The sequence below is a fragment of the Macrobrachium rosenbergii genome, chromosome 21 (assembly GCF_040412425.1).
Source record: "Macrobrachium rosenbergii isolate ZJJX-2024 chromosome 21, ASM4041242v1, whole genome shotgun sequence".
In the NCBI taxonomy this organism is placed as follows: domain Eukaryota; kingdom Metazoa; phylum Arthropoda; class Malacostraca; order Decapoda; family Palaemonidae; genus Macrobrachium; species Macrobrachium rosenbergii.
Window position 1 is genome coordinate 731355 of NC_089761.1, and position 12986 is coordinate 744340.

At 38.0% G+C, this 12986-nt stretch overlaps 1 protein-coding gene across 1 annotated transcript in view; it reads right to left on the reverse strand.

Annotated features, from left to right (window-relative positions):
* The window catches only part of LOC136849652 (uncharacterized), a 759811-nt gene that overhangs the window by 69569 nt on the left and 677256 nt on the right, over nt 1-12986 (reverse strand). The gene's annotated exons all lie outside the window — the stretch shown is intronic.

The window sequence follows — 12986 nt, forward strand, 5'->3', positions numbered from 1 at the left end:
AGATATAAGTTTTCATGAGTTTTCTTACCCACTTCTGGCCTGATAACAGATCTTCCAGTGGCGATTCTTAAACACTGCACAAGCAAATCATACCTAGCCACAAAGCAAAGTCCTTGCGCTATTGTCTGTTCCTCTGATAATATACCTTTAGAGTGCAACATGCATGCACTCAATCACTTCTCCTGGAAGTGTGAAGCGACACGATTCAGCGTTCGGAAGAATCACACTGTCTCCATGAACTTGGACCATGATTAAGAAAGCACAAATACCAGGTGTCAGATACCCGCGTATCTAACTGTGTAAACCTCAATAACCGAGCATAACAGCACCTACACGGATGTTACTTGGCGGAACAGCCAGCGCATAGGTTGTCCAAAGACATATATATCTATATTTATATGTGAAGTATATATGTATGTATTTGTTATATAAACTTGTTTAACTTATTCTATTTATTTTTATTTTCCTATTTAATTTTTTTTGATTGTATCAGTAACCTAGATGTTTTTGTTTTAGTAGACATAATTCAATAAATAAATGTTAGCCTTTACTATGCTACCTTGTGCTGCTGTTTAGCATTGTTTACATTAAGCCTGGTGTTAAAGCACAAGTAGAAAACAGATTTTAAATGAGTCAGTGAAAATTAATTTGAATGTTTATTTGCATCATTGGTAGTTTTGGTAATGATTGTTTGTGTTTTCTTTTAGAGTAAGTGAAAAGTAGGAAATGAAGTTCACCAAAAAGATTATTTTAGAAATGCATCCCAGCTGATGAGTCCTAGTTATTTGTCATTTGAATAAGATGAGCTGCATGTACTCTCAGGTTGCTTGAAAGTCTGGTCGATTAAGTCAGGGCCATGCACGATTAATGAGGTCAGAGGTCACTTTGCAAGATGCTGTTGCAGTTACAATGATGGAAGCATCTATGAGTGGTCACGTCACTCTCATCACTGACATCAACCCTCTTCACACAGCATTTCCGTCATCTCCAGTTGGAATACAAAAATCAAGGTATACATTGCTTATCTTGGATTGTTTAGAAGATTTTTTGTTTTCCTCAAAATATGCTCTTTTATGAAGCATGGAATTATTTACTTCAACAAATTGTTTTCTGCTGTGTATTTTCAGAATTGCAATGTAAAAAATCCCAGATGGACTTTTCTACTCTTGAAAAAATAATATGATGAACTTTTTATGAAATCTGAGTTAATTTTTTTTAAGTTATTTTCCAAATGTTCCTCTCTTTTTCTCAGCTGATTGACTTGCTGTTTCTGTTCCTTTAATTTAAGCTCTTTTCTCTGCTTCTCTGCTGCCTCTTTTTCTTACTGTCCTCTGCAGGCTATATTTTGCTGATCATTCACACAAACTCAGTTCATCTTTTTAGGTCTTGTCTCCCAGCCCAGTCAAGCGAGTTTTGAAGCCATGCTGCCACGCTGTCACTTCTTTTACCCACCTTACAGGCTGGTAATTGCTAAAAAAATGATCAAATGACTTCAATTTTTTTATCTTGGAAATGTTGCTAAATCCTATAAGAAAATGTAGGATATAAGAATATCTTATAACTCATGGTAGGAAGTAGCTAATGGCTATATAAGGGTACAGTTAAAACATTTACTGAAAGGATAACATATAAATTTATTCAGAATATACTTCACAGTGTTTTCACTTTTTTACTGAATGTAACTTGTTGAGACATTGTTTAGTTTTCTCTATATTGGAAACAGCTCTTTCTTGGCGGGTAAGGTGATTCTTTCTCCAAATCAATCTGGGATTTATATTTCTGTATAAGCTGCCGAAAAGGCGTGAGTTGGCTGCCTTCTGTTGATTGACTGACTGTCCTTGGTCATATATAACTGGGTGCCTTCAGCCTTCACTTGAATTCTAGCCTATTCCTTGTGATACCACTTGGCAAAAGTTGTGTAATTGTGACTGATTCGGGCTGTCTGGAAATGTCTTGAGAAAAACTGCTTATATAAAACCTTTGAAATGCTTATCAACATGCATGTAAACACATTATACTGTACTGTAGATTAATACAACTCCAGTGACACTTTAATACTACACACTTTTACAAACTAAACTTATGTACAAAATTAATATATACTATAACAAATGAATCTCGAATGTAAGAGAACTTTGTTGGGTTTGGGGGTGAGGCTAGGGAACAAGAAAAAAATGACAGTCTCATAAATTATACTTTGACAATAATCCTTGTGTTATGTACCTGCAAAAAATAATAAAATAACCACTTCTATAATCCCTGGATTAAATTGCATTCTTTCTCTATGATCATCAATGAAAAGAAGTAAAGTGGAACTATTGTAATTATATAAAATTCTCTGTAACATAAGTCAGCCATAACTTGATGCACTACTGCATTACAGGCCATCGTTATTTTTGGTAATTTCTAAAGAAGTTCATGTTCTGTTCAATGTATCTTCCTCAGAAGATGATTTCTTCCTAGCACAGATGTAAATTAGTTGATCGGCTGCCACCCCTGTTAGGAAGCGTAAGTACTGTATCATGATACAATGGTGAATCTCTCACAGATAAAAATGGCAGGACTGCTGAGAGCCTCATTGATTCTAAGCATCTGCCCTTGATTTATTATACTGTTATACTGGTTCCCGGTCTGGATGTGGTCTCCAGATATTTTTCTTAACATTGCAATACATAGTAGATGGCTGTCTCATGGTAGTGGCCACTGCCTAGTTCACCTAAAATCAGCAACCACCTCTCCTGGATTATCCACTAAAAGGAAGCTGATTGGGCCAAGTTCTCCCCAAGGTGTTAAATTAGATCATAAATTTCAATCCTTTGAGGCTTATATAGAGACATACAGCTACTTGAAGGACAGAAATTACCAGAAGTACTAATGAAGTGCAGTATCTAAAACAGGGAGACCAGTGTCTCCATGGCAGTACAAAATATATGACATTGAGAGAGAGACCAGCAGTGTGTGTAGTAGGTTGGTAATATACTAGCTGCCTGTTGAGATACTACCATTAGGGAGATTAGGTCCTTCTGGGATAGCCAGTATAATCTGTTGTTGCATCTCTTTTTGATCACAGACTTTTCTATGCCTACACCAATGCAGAATAAGTCTGGCACACTCATTATATAACTTTTACCATTGACACGCTTGACATGCTGAGTACCCTACACTTCTTATCATTTCAATCTGCCCTTTTTCTTCTGTTGTAGAAAGAGACTCACTAGTCTGGTAGGCATCTCTTCTAGGAGAAGGTCACTTCAAAATAAACCACTGTTCTTCAGTCTTGGATGGTGCCATAGCCTTTTACCTAGGTCTTCCACTGTCTTGGATTGGGGTTCCATTGCTTGTTCTTGATGGGTGTCGTCTCACTCAGCTGCTTAGTTTAGTTTTGGCTAATTTTTTCTGCTCATGGGCATACTTTTCAGTATTTTACATATGCATATTGTTCCTGTTACTGATTTTGTTAAGTTTGCTAATATTCCTTTATGCTTGTTTACATGTTGACTTTTGTAGGCAATATTAATCCTGGTCTAGAATCAGCCATAGGGTAATACTTTATTTGTTGTATAAATAATGTCCATGGATTATGTAATAAAAGGACATAGATGTTGCTCCTGTCTATTTTGATATCCTCTTTGATCCTGAAACTCTTTTGTCAGGTTTGCAACTTATATTAGAATTGTTGATTCCAGGGGTTTAAGCCAGTTTTTCTTAAGTGTAATGCCATTCCAAGGGCCCCTTGAATAGTTCTGTATGTCAGAGAGGTTTCTCATCTCATAGACCACTGTATGCGTGTGGATTTCATGAAACACAGAGTAGTTAAAGTCAACAGGAGACTGTTTTTTGTTAGCTGTAGGAGTTTGGATTTGGATGACTATTTGTGGTTTGTGATTACTAAAGAGGCAATAGTTCAGGAAGCTGACTTCAAGGCTTATTTCAATTTTGTTGGCAGTTACATTGCTCATCACACTGGATGGCTGGGCTCAGTTGCTGCCACAGATAATCATGGTGTTGCTGCTTTAGTTGTTCCCTATTACTGAATGTGAGCAGTTAATAAATGAACCCACACACCAGTCCCAGCTGTATCTTGACCTTGTATTCACAGATCCTTACAGGATTGTATTTTTTGAGTAGGTTTTGGAGTGGGCTCATCTTATCATAGTTTGATTAAGGTTGGTGTAGAGGTTAGTGTGGAGATGAATCAGTTTGTTCCTGATGTTACCTTTTCAAGAAAAGTATACTTGAAATCCTAGTCCGATTGGGGAGGGTATTCACTGTGATCTTACTGAGGCTCAGGTGGGTGATATTTATATACTCCATATTGTGTTCAATGATCTTCTCAAGACTCTTACAACGGGTATCTGAGGAAATTCATTCTAAATTCTTTGAGTTTAGTCTTAAAGATAAGCTGAATGTATAGTACATAAACTTGCCTACCATGAAGCTTATTATTTATGGAAGAGGAACAGGTTCGATCAGAACTTATGGTGTAACTTCATTGACATCGAAAGTAAGCTCAGAGAGCTGAGAGAAGGTATAATAAGGGTGTAGAAAATCTTGCTCTCAGTGGTGGTGACCATAAGTAATTTGGTCTATTCTCAAGTTATCACTCTTTGGAGGTTGATTCAAACATTCTTCCTTATTTAGGATCTGAAAGAATTTATATTTTCTTCTAAAGAGAAGCCCAGAACTTTTGGCTCAAGTCTTTATGAGCATTGCTAGTAAATGTTACCATGACCTGCTTTCCAGAGGCTAGTTGTATTCTGACTTTCTTCAGATCTAGAAGTCAAAACTTTGCTTCTAGGAGCTTGACAGTTATAGTGAGATAGGTCCTAATGGGAACTTTCCGATCTTTTGAATAGACTGCTGATTTCCAGTGCTCCCAAGGTTAATACTGTTGTCAAGAGGTTAACTGGACTTGATTTTCCTTCTGTTTGGAAGGAAATATTGCTACATTACCTACAGTGAGGACTAAGTCTGTCCTCATGCCCCTCAGATATAGGCTGAGTTCAATTACCACTGTTTAGCCAAGAGTTTTGAAGCTGCCTCTAAGTGTCTTTGTAGGTTTTTTGAAGGTAATAACTTTGCTACCAGCATCACAGTTTGCATTTCACAAAGTCCTTGGTACTTGTGTTGCACTGTTGTCAGTATCTACTATCTTGCAGGATGCTCTTGATGAGTGTAGAACACGTGAGGTTAGTTTAGATTTTAGTGCAGCCTTTGACTTCAACAGGCGTCAGCTCGCCGAAAGAAAAACAAGCAAAAACAAAAAGGTAACAACCCACTAAAGGGAACAATCGGCAAACGATTGTTCCTAACAATATATATATATATATATTTATATGGTTTTTAGCTGTGGGTCTTGTTAGATCAAGGAGTTATACTAGGGATATTACGCAACTCCCTTAGGTAACACAGTATCTGGACTCTGGCCTTGAGGCAGCTAAAAAACATATACATCAAACTACGGCTGAAGGTCTACTTCAAGAGGGGAGTGATTAGGTAAACTCTGGTGTTTAACTTAATTAATTATATTTACAAAAGAAAACACATATCAGAAGAATGGTAGCATAAATTTTTGGGACAGGCAAGCACGGTCCTGTGATACAAGATGAAAGAGCAAATGACTGGGGATTTGCTTGAGGAAACACAATGGGATGCCCGCTTAACAGGTTGTTGCAAATATTGTAGTGGGGCCACTACACACACAAGATAATGCACAGAGCCACAGCTGGCTAACTCCTAATCTGTAATTGAAACACTTATGGTTACTTAACCGCAAATGTCAATTTAATTAAGGAATCGAATTCCAATTCCGATAACTCGAATTTTTAGAATTACGTTACACTTCGCATCAATGCTTTGCAAATTAAACAGCACAAATATAAAAAAAAATTAAGTATATGTTAGTTTAACCACACCACTGAGCTGATTAACAGCTCTCCTAGGGCTGGCCCGAAGGATTAGATTTATTTTATGTGGCTAAGAACCAACTGGTTACTAACGCGGGATCTACAACTTCTTGTGAATCAGACCATTACTCTTGAAGAAATGAAAATCTATCACCAGAAATAAGTTCCTTTAAATTCTTCATTGGCGGTCGGAGAGTTGAGCACAGATGGCATAGCGTGTAGCGAAACTCTACCCACCCCTCCAATGAAGTACTTACACACAAATATAAAAAGCAATACAGGTCTCACTGTAGGTATATCGCACTATGAAAAGAAAAGCAGAAAAATAGTTAGAGATGCATAGGGGCATGACTAAGAAAAACCTTAAATCCGTTACTTTACCTTAATCAGAAGATGAAGTTCCTCATCTTATGGGGCCAGTGAGAGGGAGGGCAAGTGAATAATTTCACAGCAAAAAAGATACTCTGTTCCTGCCAGGTTAATGGAGCAAGGGACAGGACATCAGTCTTAGAGCAGGTTCTAATCAAATCTAAGGTCAAGCATGTCCTTCATAGACCTTTTACAACTTCCTGGGATTATGTTTTCGCTCATCCTGGGTGGTGCTGGTGTTGCACAACCGCATGGCAATGCTGGCAAGTATGGCTGAAGTTCCAAGATGGCTCTAGGCACATACTCAATTCCCTGCCTCGGGTGACGATTTACTCCGACCAGGTCAGCACCTGGAGTTTAAGGATTTTTACCAGCACTTGAACAAAAAGAGATTAAAATGGTTTTCCCCCAAAGGCAGTGGTGAGAGAGAGGTTTTATAGAGGTGAATTGTGCCTACAATGAAACATAATAAAATAAATGAATTAGTTGCATATTCCTTATTTCATTTGACTTACTGACTGGTGAGATGGCATAGGAGAGTATACTCTTGACAATATATATTGTTTATATACTGCTTATAATATATATATATATATATATATATATATATATATATATATATATATACCTATATATATTATATATAATATATATATATATATATATATATATATATATATATATATATACTATATATATCTCTATATATCTATCTTATCATCTATACATACATACATATACAGGCAATCTGGTTATCTGCTGAGTTCAGTTCCCAACAAGTGACAATAACGAAAATCAGCGTGTAAGTGCCCGATCTGATTTGTGGAACTGGTATATCAAACTGATAACGTTGATGGGCAACGCCAATAGTGAGGATCAGCGCTGATAACCAGGGGGTCAGCGCCGATAACAGGGGATCAGCGCCGATAACGGGATCAGCACATATGGGTGCCGAAAATCCAGTAATCGTCGTCACTAGACAAGTGCCGTAAAACTGGACTGCTGATAGTCGGGGACTGCCTGTACAGACAGTCTCTGGGTTACGATGGGCTCGGCTTACAACGTTCTGAGTTTATGACGCTTTTCAAATATATTCATAAAAAAAATATTTCCCCGGTTACAATGCATGTTACAGGTTTACACGCTGACAACGCTGATCCGACGGGAGAAATTTGGCTCCAGAATGGCAGAATGGTCAAATTTTGGAGGTCTTTTGTTGAAAAACTCAATATAAATGTAGGATACATTGTTTTCAAAGACACCCAAGGATTAAAAGTAAGGTTTTCTTACGATTTTCTATGGTATTTCGGGTGACGCCAGTTCGACACCGATCGGAAAAAATATGCATCCAAACTGTCAGGCTGGTCAATATTTGGAGGGTTTTGTAATGAAAAACTCAATATAAATGCAGGATACATTGTTTTCAAGACACCAAAAAGATTTAAAGTAAAGTTTTCTTATGATTTTTGAGGTATTTTGGATGATGATTTGGAGGGTTTTTATTGTGAAAAATCTCACAATAAAAATGCAGGATTAAAAGTAAGGTTTTCTGACGATTCTCGACGGCAATATTTCAGATGACTCGGTCCAACGCATATGACGGAAGAAAATTCACATTTGCGGATTTTTTCACAGAGCAATTTCACTAATTAGTGATTTTTAATTTATTTTCCTAACTAAATGTATTTTTTATGATAAAAATTTTTTTTACTAATTTTAAAATATTAGTATTAAGGTAACCACAGCAAAGTAGCAATAAAAGTTAAGTTAAAATCCCGTGAAATCATAAAACTGTTTCATGAATAATTTCACTCTTTTGAGATTTAAGTAAGGCCAACTGCCCATATCTCTCTCTCGCTCCCCAAATAATTCATGAATAATTTCACTTTTGAGATTTAAGTAAGGCCAACCGCCCATATCTCTCTCTCTCTCTCTCTCTCTCTCTCTCTCTCTCCCTCCCCCCAAATAATTCCACTCTTGATATAAGTAAGGCCGACCGCCCGTATCTCTCTCTCTCTCTCTCTCTCTCTCTCTCTCTCTCTCTCTCTCTCTCTCTCTCTCTCTCTCTCTCTCTCCCCCGAATAATTCCACTCTTGAGATATAAGTAAGGCCGACCGCCCGTATCTCTCTCTCTCTCTCTCTCTCTCTCTCTCTCTCTCTCTCTCTCTCTCTCTCTCTCTCTCTCTCCCCGAATAATTCCACTCTTGAGATATAAGTAAGGCAGACCGACCGTATCTCTCTCTCTCTCTCTCTCTCTCTCTCTCTCTCTGTACTGCATATATCCTTCAAAGCAATATGGATTGCTGTATATATAAACATAAAAATATACTAAGATCCCATCATTGGTTGTGTGACAATTTTTCTATTGCTTTGCGTAGGCTTCATGATGAGGCTGATATTGGCTGAGGGATTAGAAGGAGCTAATAACAGAGCTTAGCAACCCCCTTCTCTCCATGGCGATGCGTATTGGCTGGAAGGGACTGACAGTAATGTGATGGCAGTAGCTAACCCCACCTCCCCCTCTTGCCCTCCTTGATGATATGCCAATACAATCCCCTCCTCCCCCTCTCCCCCCTCCTGGATGATATGATATTGGCAGGAAGGGTGGGATTTTAACCAATCACAAAGCTTGTACCTCACAGGCTTTGCACACACTAAAAGGAGGGTGAGTAGAATTTTCTCTCTCTCTCTCTCTCTCTCTCTCTCTCTCTCTCTCTCTCTCTCTCTCTCTCTCTCTCTCTCTCTCTCTCTCTCTCTCTCTCTGAGATAAGAGAGAAGAGAGAGAATGACGGTACAAGAATTTTTTAACAAATTTGTGGGAGATGGTGAGGACTAACCACATTTGTATGATAAATAAATGACTTACCTAATAATAAGTGCTGATTTTCAAATAATAACATTAAATAATAATAATAATAATAATAATAATAATAATAATAATAATAATAATATACTGTATTTACAACATTTATCCATTTTTAAAGTAAATTATTTCAATTTTTAAACAAAGAATTATCACACCCTGTCTTTTGCCCAAAGCTTTGAAGCTATGCGGGAGGATGGAACTGTCAAATATGACAAATTACTTGACATTGGTGACCAAGGGTAGAAGACCTCTCTCTCTCTCTCTCTCTCTCTCTCTCTCTCTCTCTCTCTCTCTCTCTCTCTCCAAAAGATAGAATGAGAAATGGATAGATATATTATAAATAAATACTTAGTTCAGTCCTTCACTCTCAGGAGAAGATGCAGCTAATTTGAGTTTCTTTACCTATGCACACTGTGTGTGTGTGTGTATGTGTATGTTCATAGTGTTTTAAAAATGCGTAGTAAAGGTAGTATTACATCTTTGGAAGACAAAGAAAAAATTTTTATTGTTGTTGTCAGTTCCAGTAAAGAGAAATGGATTAACATTCCTCTAGATATAAATTTGATAGACCTCTCTCTCTCTCTCTCTCTCTCTCTCTCTCTCTCTCTCTCTCTCTCTCTCTCTCTCTCTCTCTCTCTCTCTCTCTCTCTCTCTCTCTCTCTCTCTCTCTCTCTCTTTTGCCGTGCCAGCACAGAATGGCTGAGCGTGAAGTCATAGTGAGTAATTCATTCTCTCTCTCTCTCTCTCTCTCTCTCTCTCTCTCTCTCTCTCTCTCTCTCTCTCTCTCTCTCTCTCTCTCTCTCTCTCTCTCTCTGGCTGGAAAAGGGTGCTAATGTTAAGATGATCTTAGTGACCAATAATAATATAATTTCAAAGATTATCTGTTAATAATAGGGTAATAATTTAAACTATATTTGATGTAGGATGATACTTAGTAAAAATGGGAGCTTTGTAGTTCTGTGAAATTCAAGTCTTTTCTGGTAGTGGGCAGTCTCTCTCTCTCTCTCTCTCTCTCTCTCTCTCTCTCTCCTCTCTCTCTCTCTCTCTCTCTCTCTCTCTGGCTCCCAAAACAGCAGAATGGTAAATTTGGAGGGTCTTTTATATGAACTCAATAAAAATGCAGGTTACGTCATTTTCCAAGATACCCCGAAAATTAAAAGTAGGTTCTGTTCACAGGTTACCGACCCAGGGCGTGGTGTCAGAATGGGTTACGTCGTAAACCAGAGACTGCCTGTATCTCTTGTATATGTGTATATATATATATATATATATATATATATATATATATATATATATATATGTATATATATTTTGTTATGAACTCCTTTATTAATGCAATAGCCACAGCAAATCTTCATTTATATTATGCAGATTCACTTCTCAGAATCAGTTGCCAAAATAGACAAGATTCGGACAAAAAAATAGCACAGATCTCAAGCAAGAAGCGACATAGGAGAGGGAGGAAAGCAAACCAAGATAAGCATAGCAATTAATTTAGTAACAATAAGTAAGCCAAACATTACAAAGGCGTCCCCAAACTGATCAGGGACAGGAAAACTCACTTTAAACAAGCCTCAATCACTACCACCATTCTCTAGATAACTGTCATACCCAGTAGAATAGAAGAACTGTTAGGTGAAATAACACTTTTGATCAAGTCGGAGATTTTGCATGTCACTCGATAGAGAGGCATAAGAGGGAAAAAAAATAATCCTTAAACTGTATTTGTGGTAATATAATCGTATGTCAGAAATATCATAGTTCACTGAAAATATAAACATTAAATAGCTTGTTGCTTCGTAAATCTGTCCGTAGGCAGGGTTTCACATCAAAGAAAACACTCGGGAAAAAAACTGCGGAGGTGTTGGATAATGATGGTCTGGCGATGACCCAACAATCCAGTATGGCGAGTATCGATATTAATATAACAAATAGCGAGAAGAATTATATGAGTAAATCTCACCCTTCTTCGAACTCAGAGGGCCTCTGGCGACTCCAGGAGACAACGCCATCTGCACTCTCGTGTGGCAAACAGATTACGATACAGCTGACTCAAGGTGAAGGTATAAGGCAGACCTCCAACACTGCAACTCAGCACAGGATACTGTCGTAGGGCGTGCTACGATATTCTGGGACCACGACCGGCAAGACCCTTGATAATATTCAGAGGTCAGCGGTGCACAAAAATATAGCAGGGTGGCGAGATCTCCTCTCAGTGGAATAAAGCGTAATCCTTTTCGTTAGAGCGGGCAGGAATCTGCGTCCAGGTCGGGAAGGCGGAGAACAATAGGGAAACTAGCGAGAACCAGCAAAAGACCGTAGAACAAACAGCACTCAGCTCGTTGAATATGAAGGATAAAAACAAGCGGGTGAAAATACTACAATACCAAATATGATAACACCTCAAGAGGGGGAGCTAAAGAAAGCCCAACATCAGCTTTATAGGACTTTTAAAGAAAGTGAACATTTACGTTAAAAATCAATGAAATAATTCAAGAGATTATGATAGCTCCCCTCTATAAGGAAAAAAAAATAATTTATTATTTTTTTTTTTAATAAGACTAAGCAAAAATAATTCTACGACAAACAGGACCAAAAAAATGTATATCCCTATTCTAAAACAAGAATAAATGTTTATAAATCAGAAAATAACACATTTGAAAGAAAATATCTGAAAAAAAAGAAGGCAGTTATCTTTTCACGGAGTTCTCAAAACTTTCAGTAAAAGCGACCTTGAAGGACGTCAGGGACCATTGTAGACCCAACAATATGCTGAATAGATAAATCCATCTCCTGGGTAGACTCCAGCGTAAAAATCGTTGGTTTTCTTTGCATTTATTGATGAAGACCAGGGTTGTGGTCTGTGTATACCTTGTCCGGGCCTACAGAGCGGACAAATGAACCTCAAAGTGCAGAATGGCCTTAGGTGGCACAGGCCTCCTTCTCAATGGTAAATCTATCGCCTGTCTGCTTGAAAAGTTTCTTGGAGTAATAGGCGATGGGATGCGATGTTCCGTCGTGATCCTCCTGTGAAGTACAGCACCCTAAGCTAAATTAAGCTGGCGTCAGTGGCTAAACAAAAAGGGAAAGAAGTCGAGATGACATAAAAATGAAACACCAGCGACTTTAACCTGTCAAAAGGAACACTGACATTCATTAGTCCACATAAATTTGATATCTTTCTTTAACAAATTCAGTCAAGGATTGAAAGCTAAATCTGCAAAATTTTTAATGAACCTCTGGTAATAGCCTACCATTCCTAAGGAAACGCTAATGTCTCTTCTATTCTTAGGTGTTAGGAAGACAAATAATCAGCGATTAACACTTTGGACAACTCTGAGCCAATCTCATTACTTAAGATAAACAACCTTAGCCTGAGCAAATCGCTCTTACTCAAATTGATTACTAAACCCGGCCTTCCTCAGCACCTTAAATAATGCTCTAATTCTTTTAACATAGGTTTCCCCAGTCATCGAATATCTGACCAAATCATCTATGTAAACCACACAATAGCCTTCAAATTGCAGTAATATAATTCATCAGTAGATTCGGAAAGGTGGCGACACCATTGCTTCATACCAAAAGGGCATGACCTTGCATTCATAAAGACCATCACCTGTTACAAATGGTACCAACGCACCGGGGAAAGACCAACCTGCCAATAGCCTTTAAGTAAATCAAATTTACTTATATGGCGTGCTCAACGCCAATGGAAGTTGGCCACAATCCTCCACGAGGCAAGGGAAGGAATCCCAGTCTTGGTTGTAGTGGTACACCTTACGATAGTCAATGTAAAGTCTATGCTGACCACCCTCCTTGACCAAGACCACAGAAGGGGAGCTCAA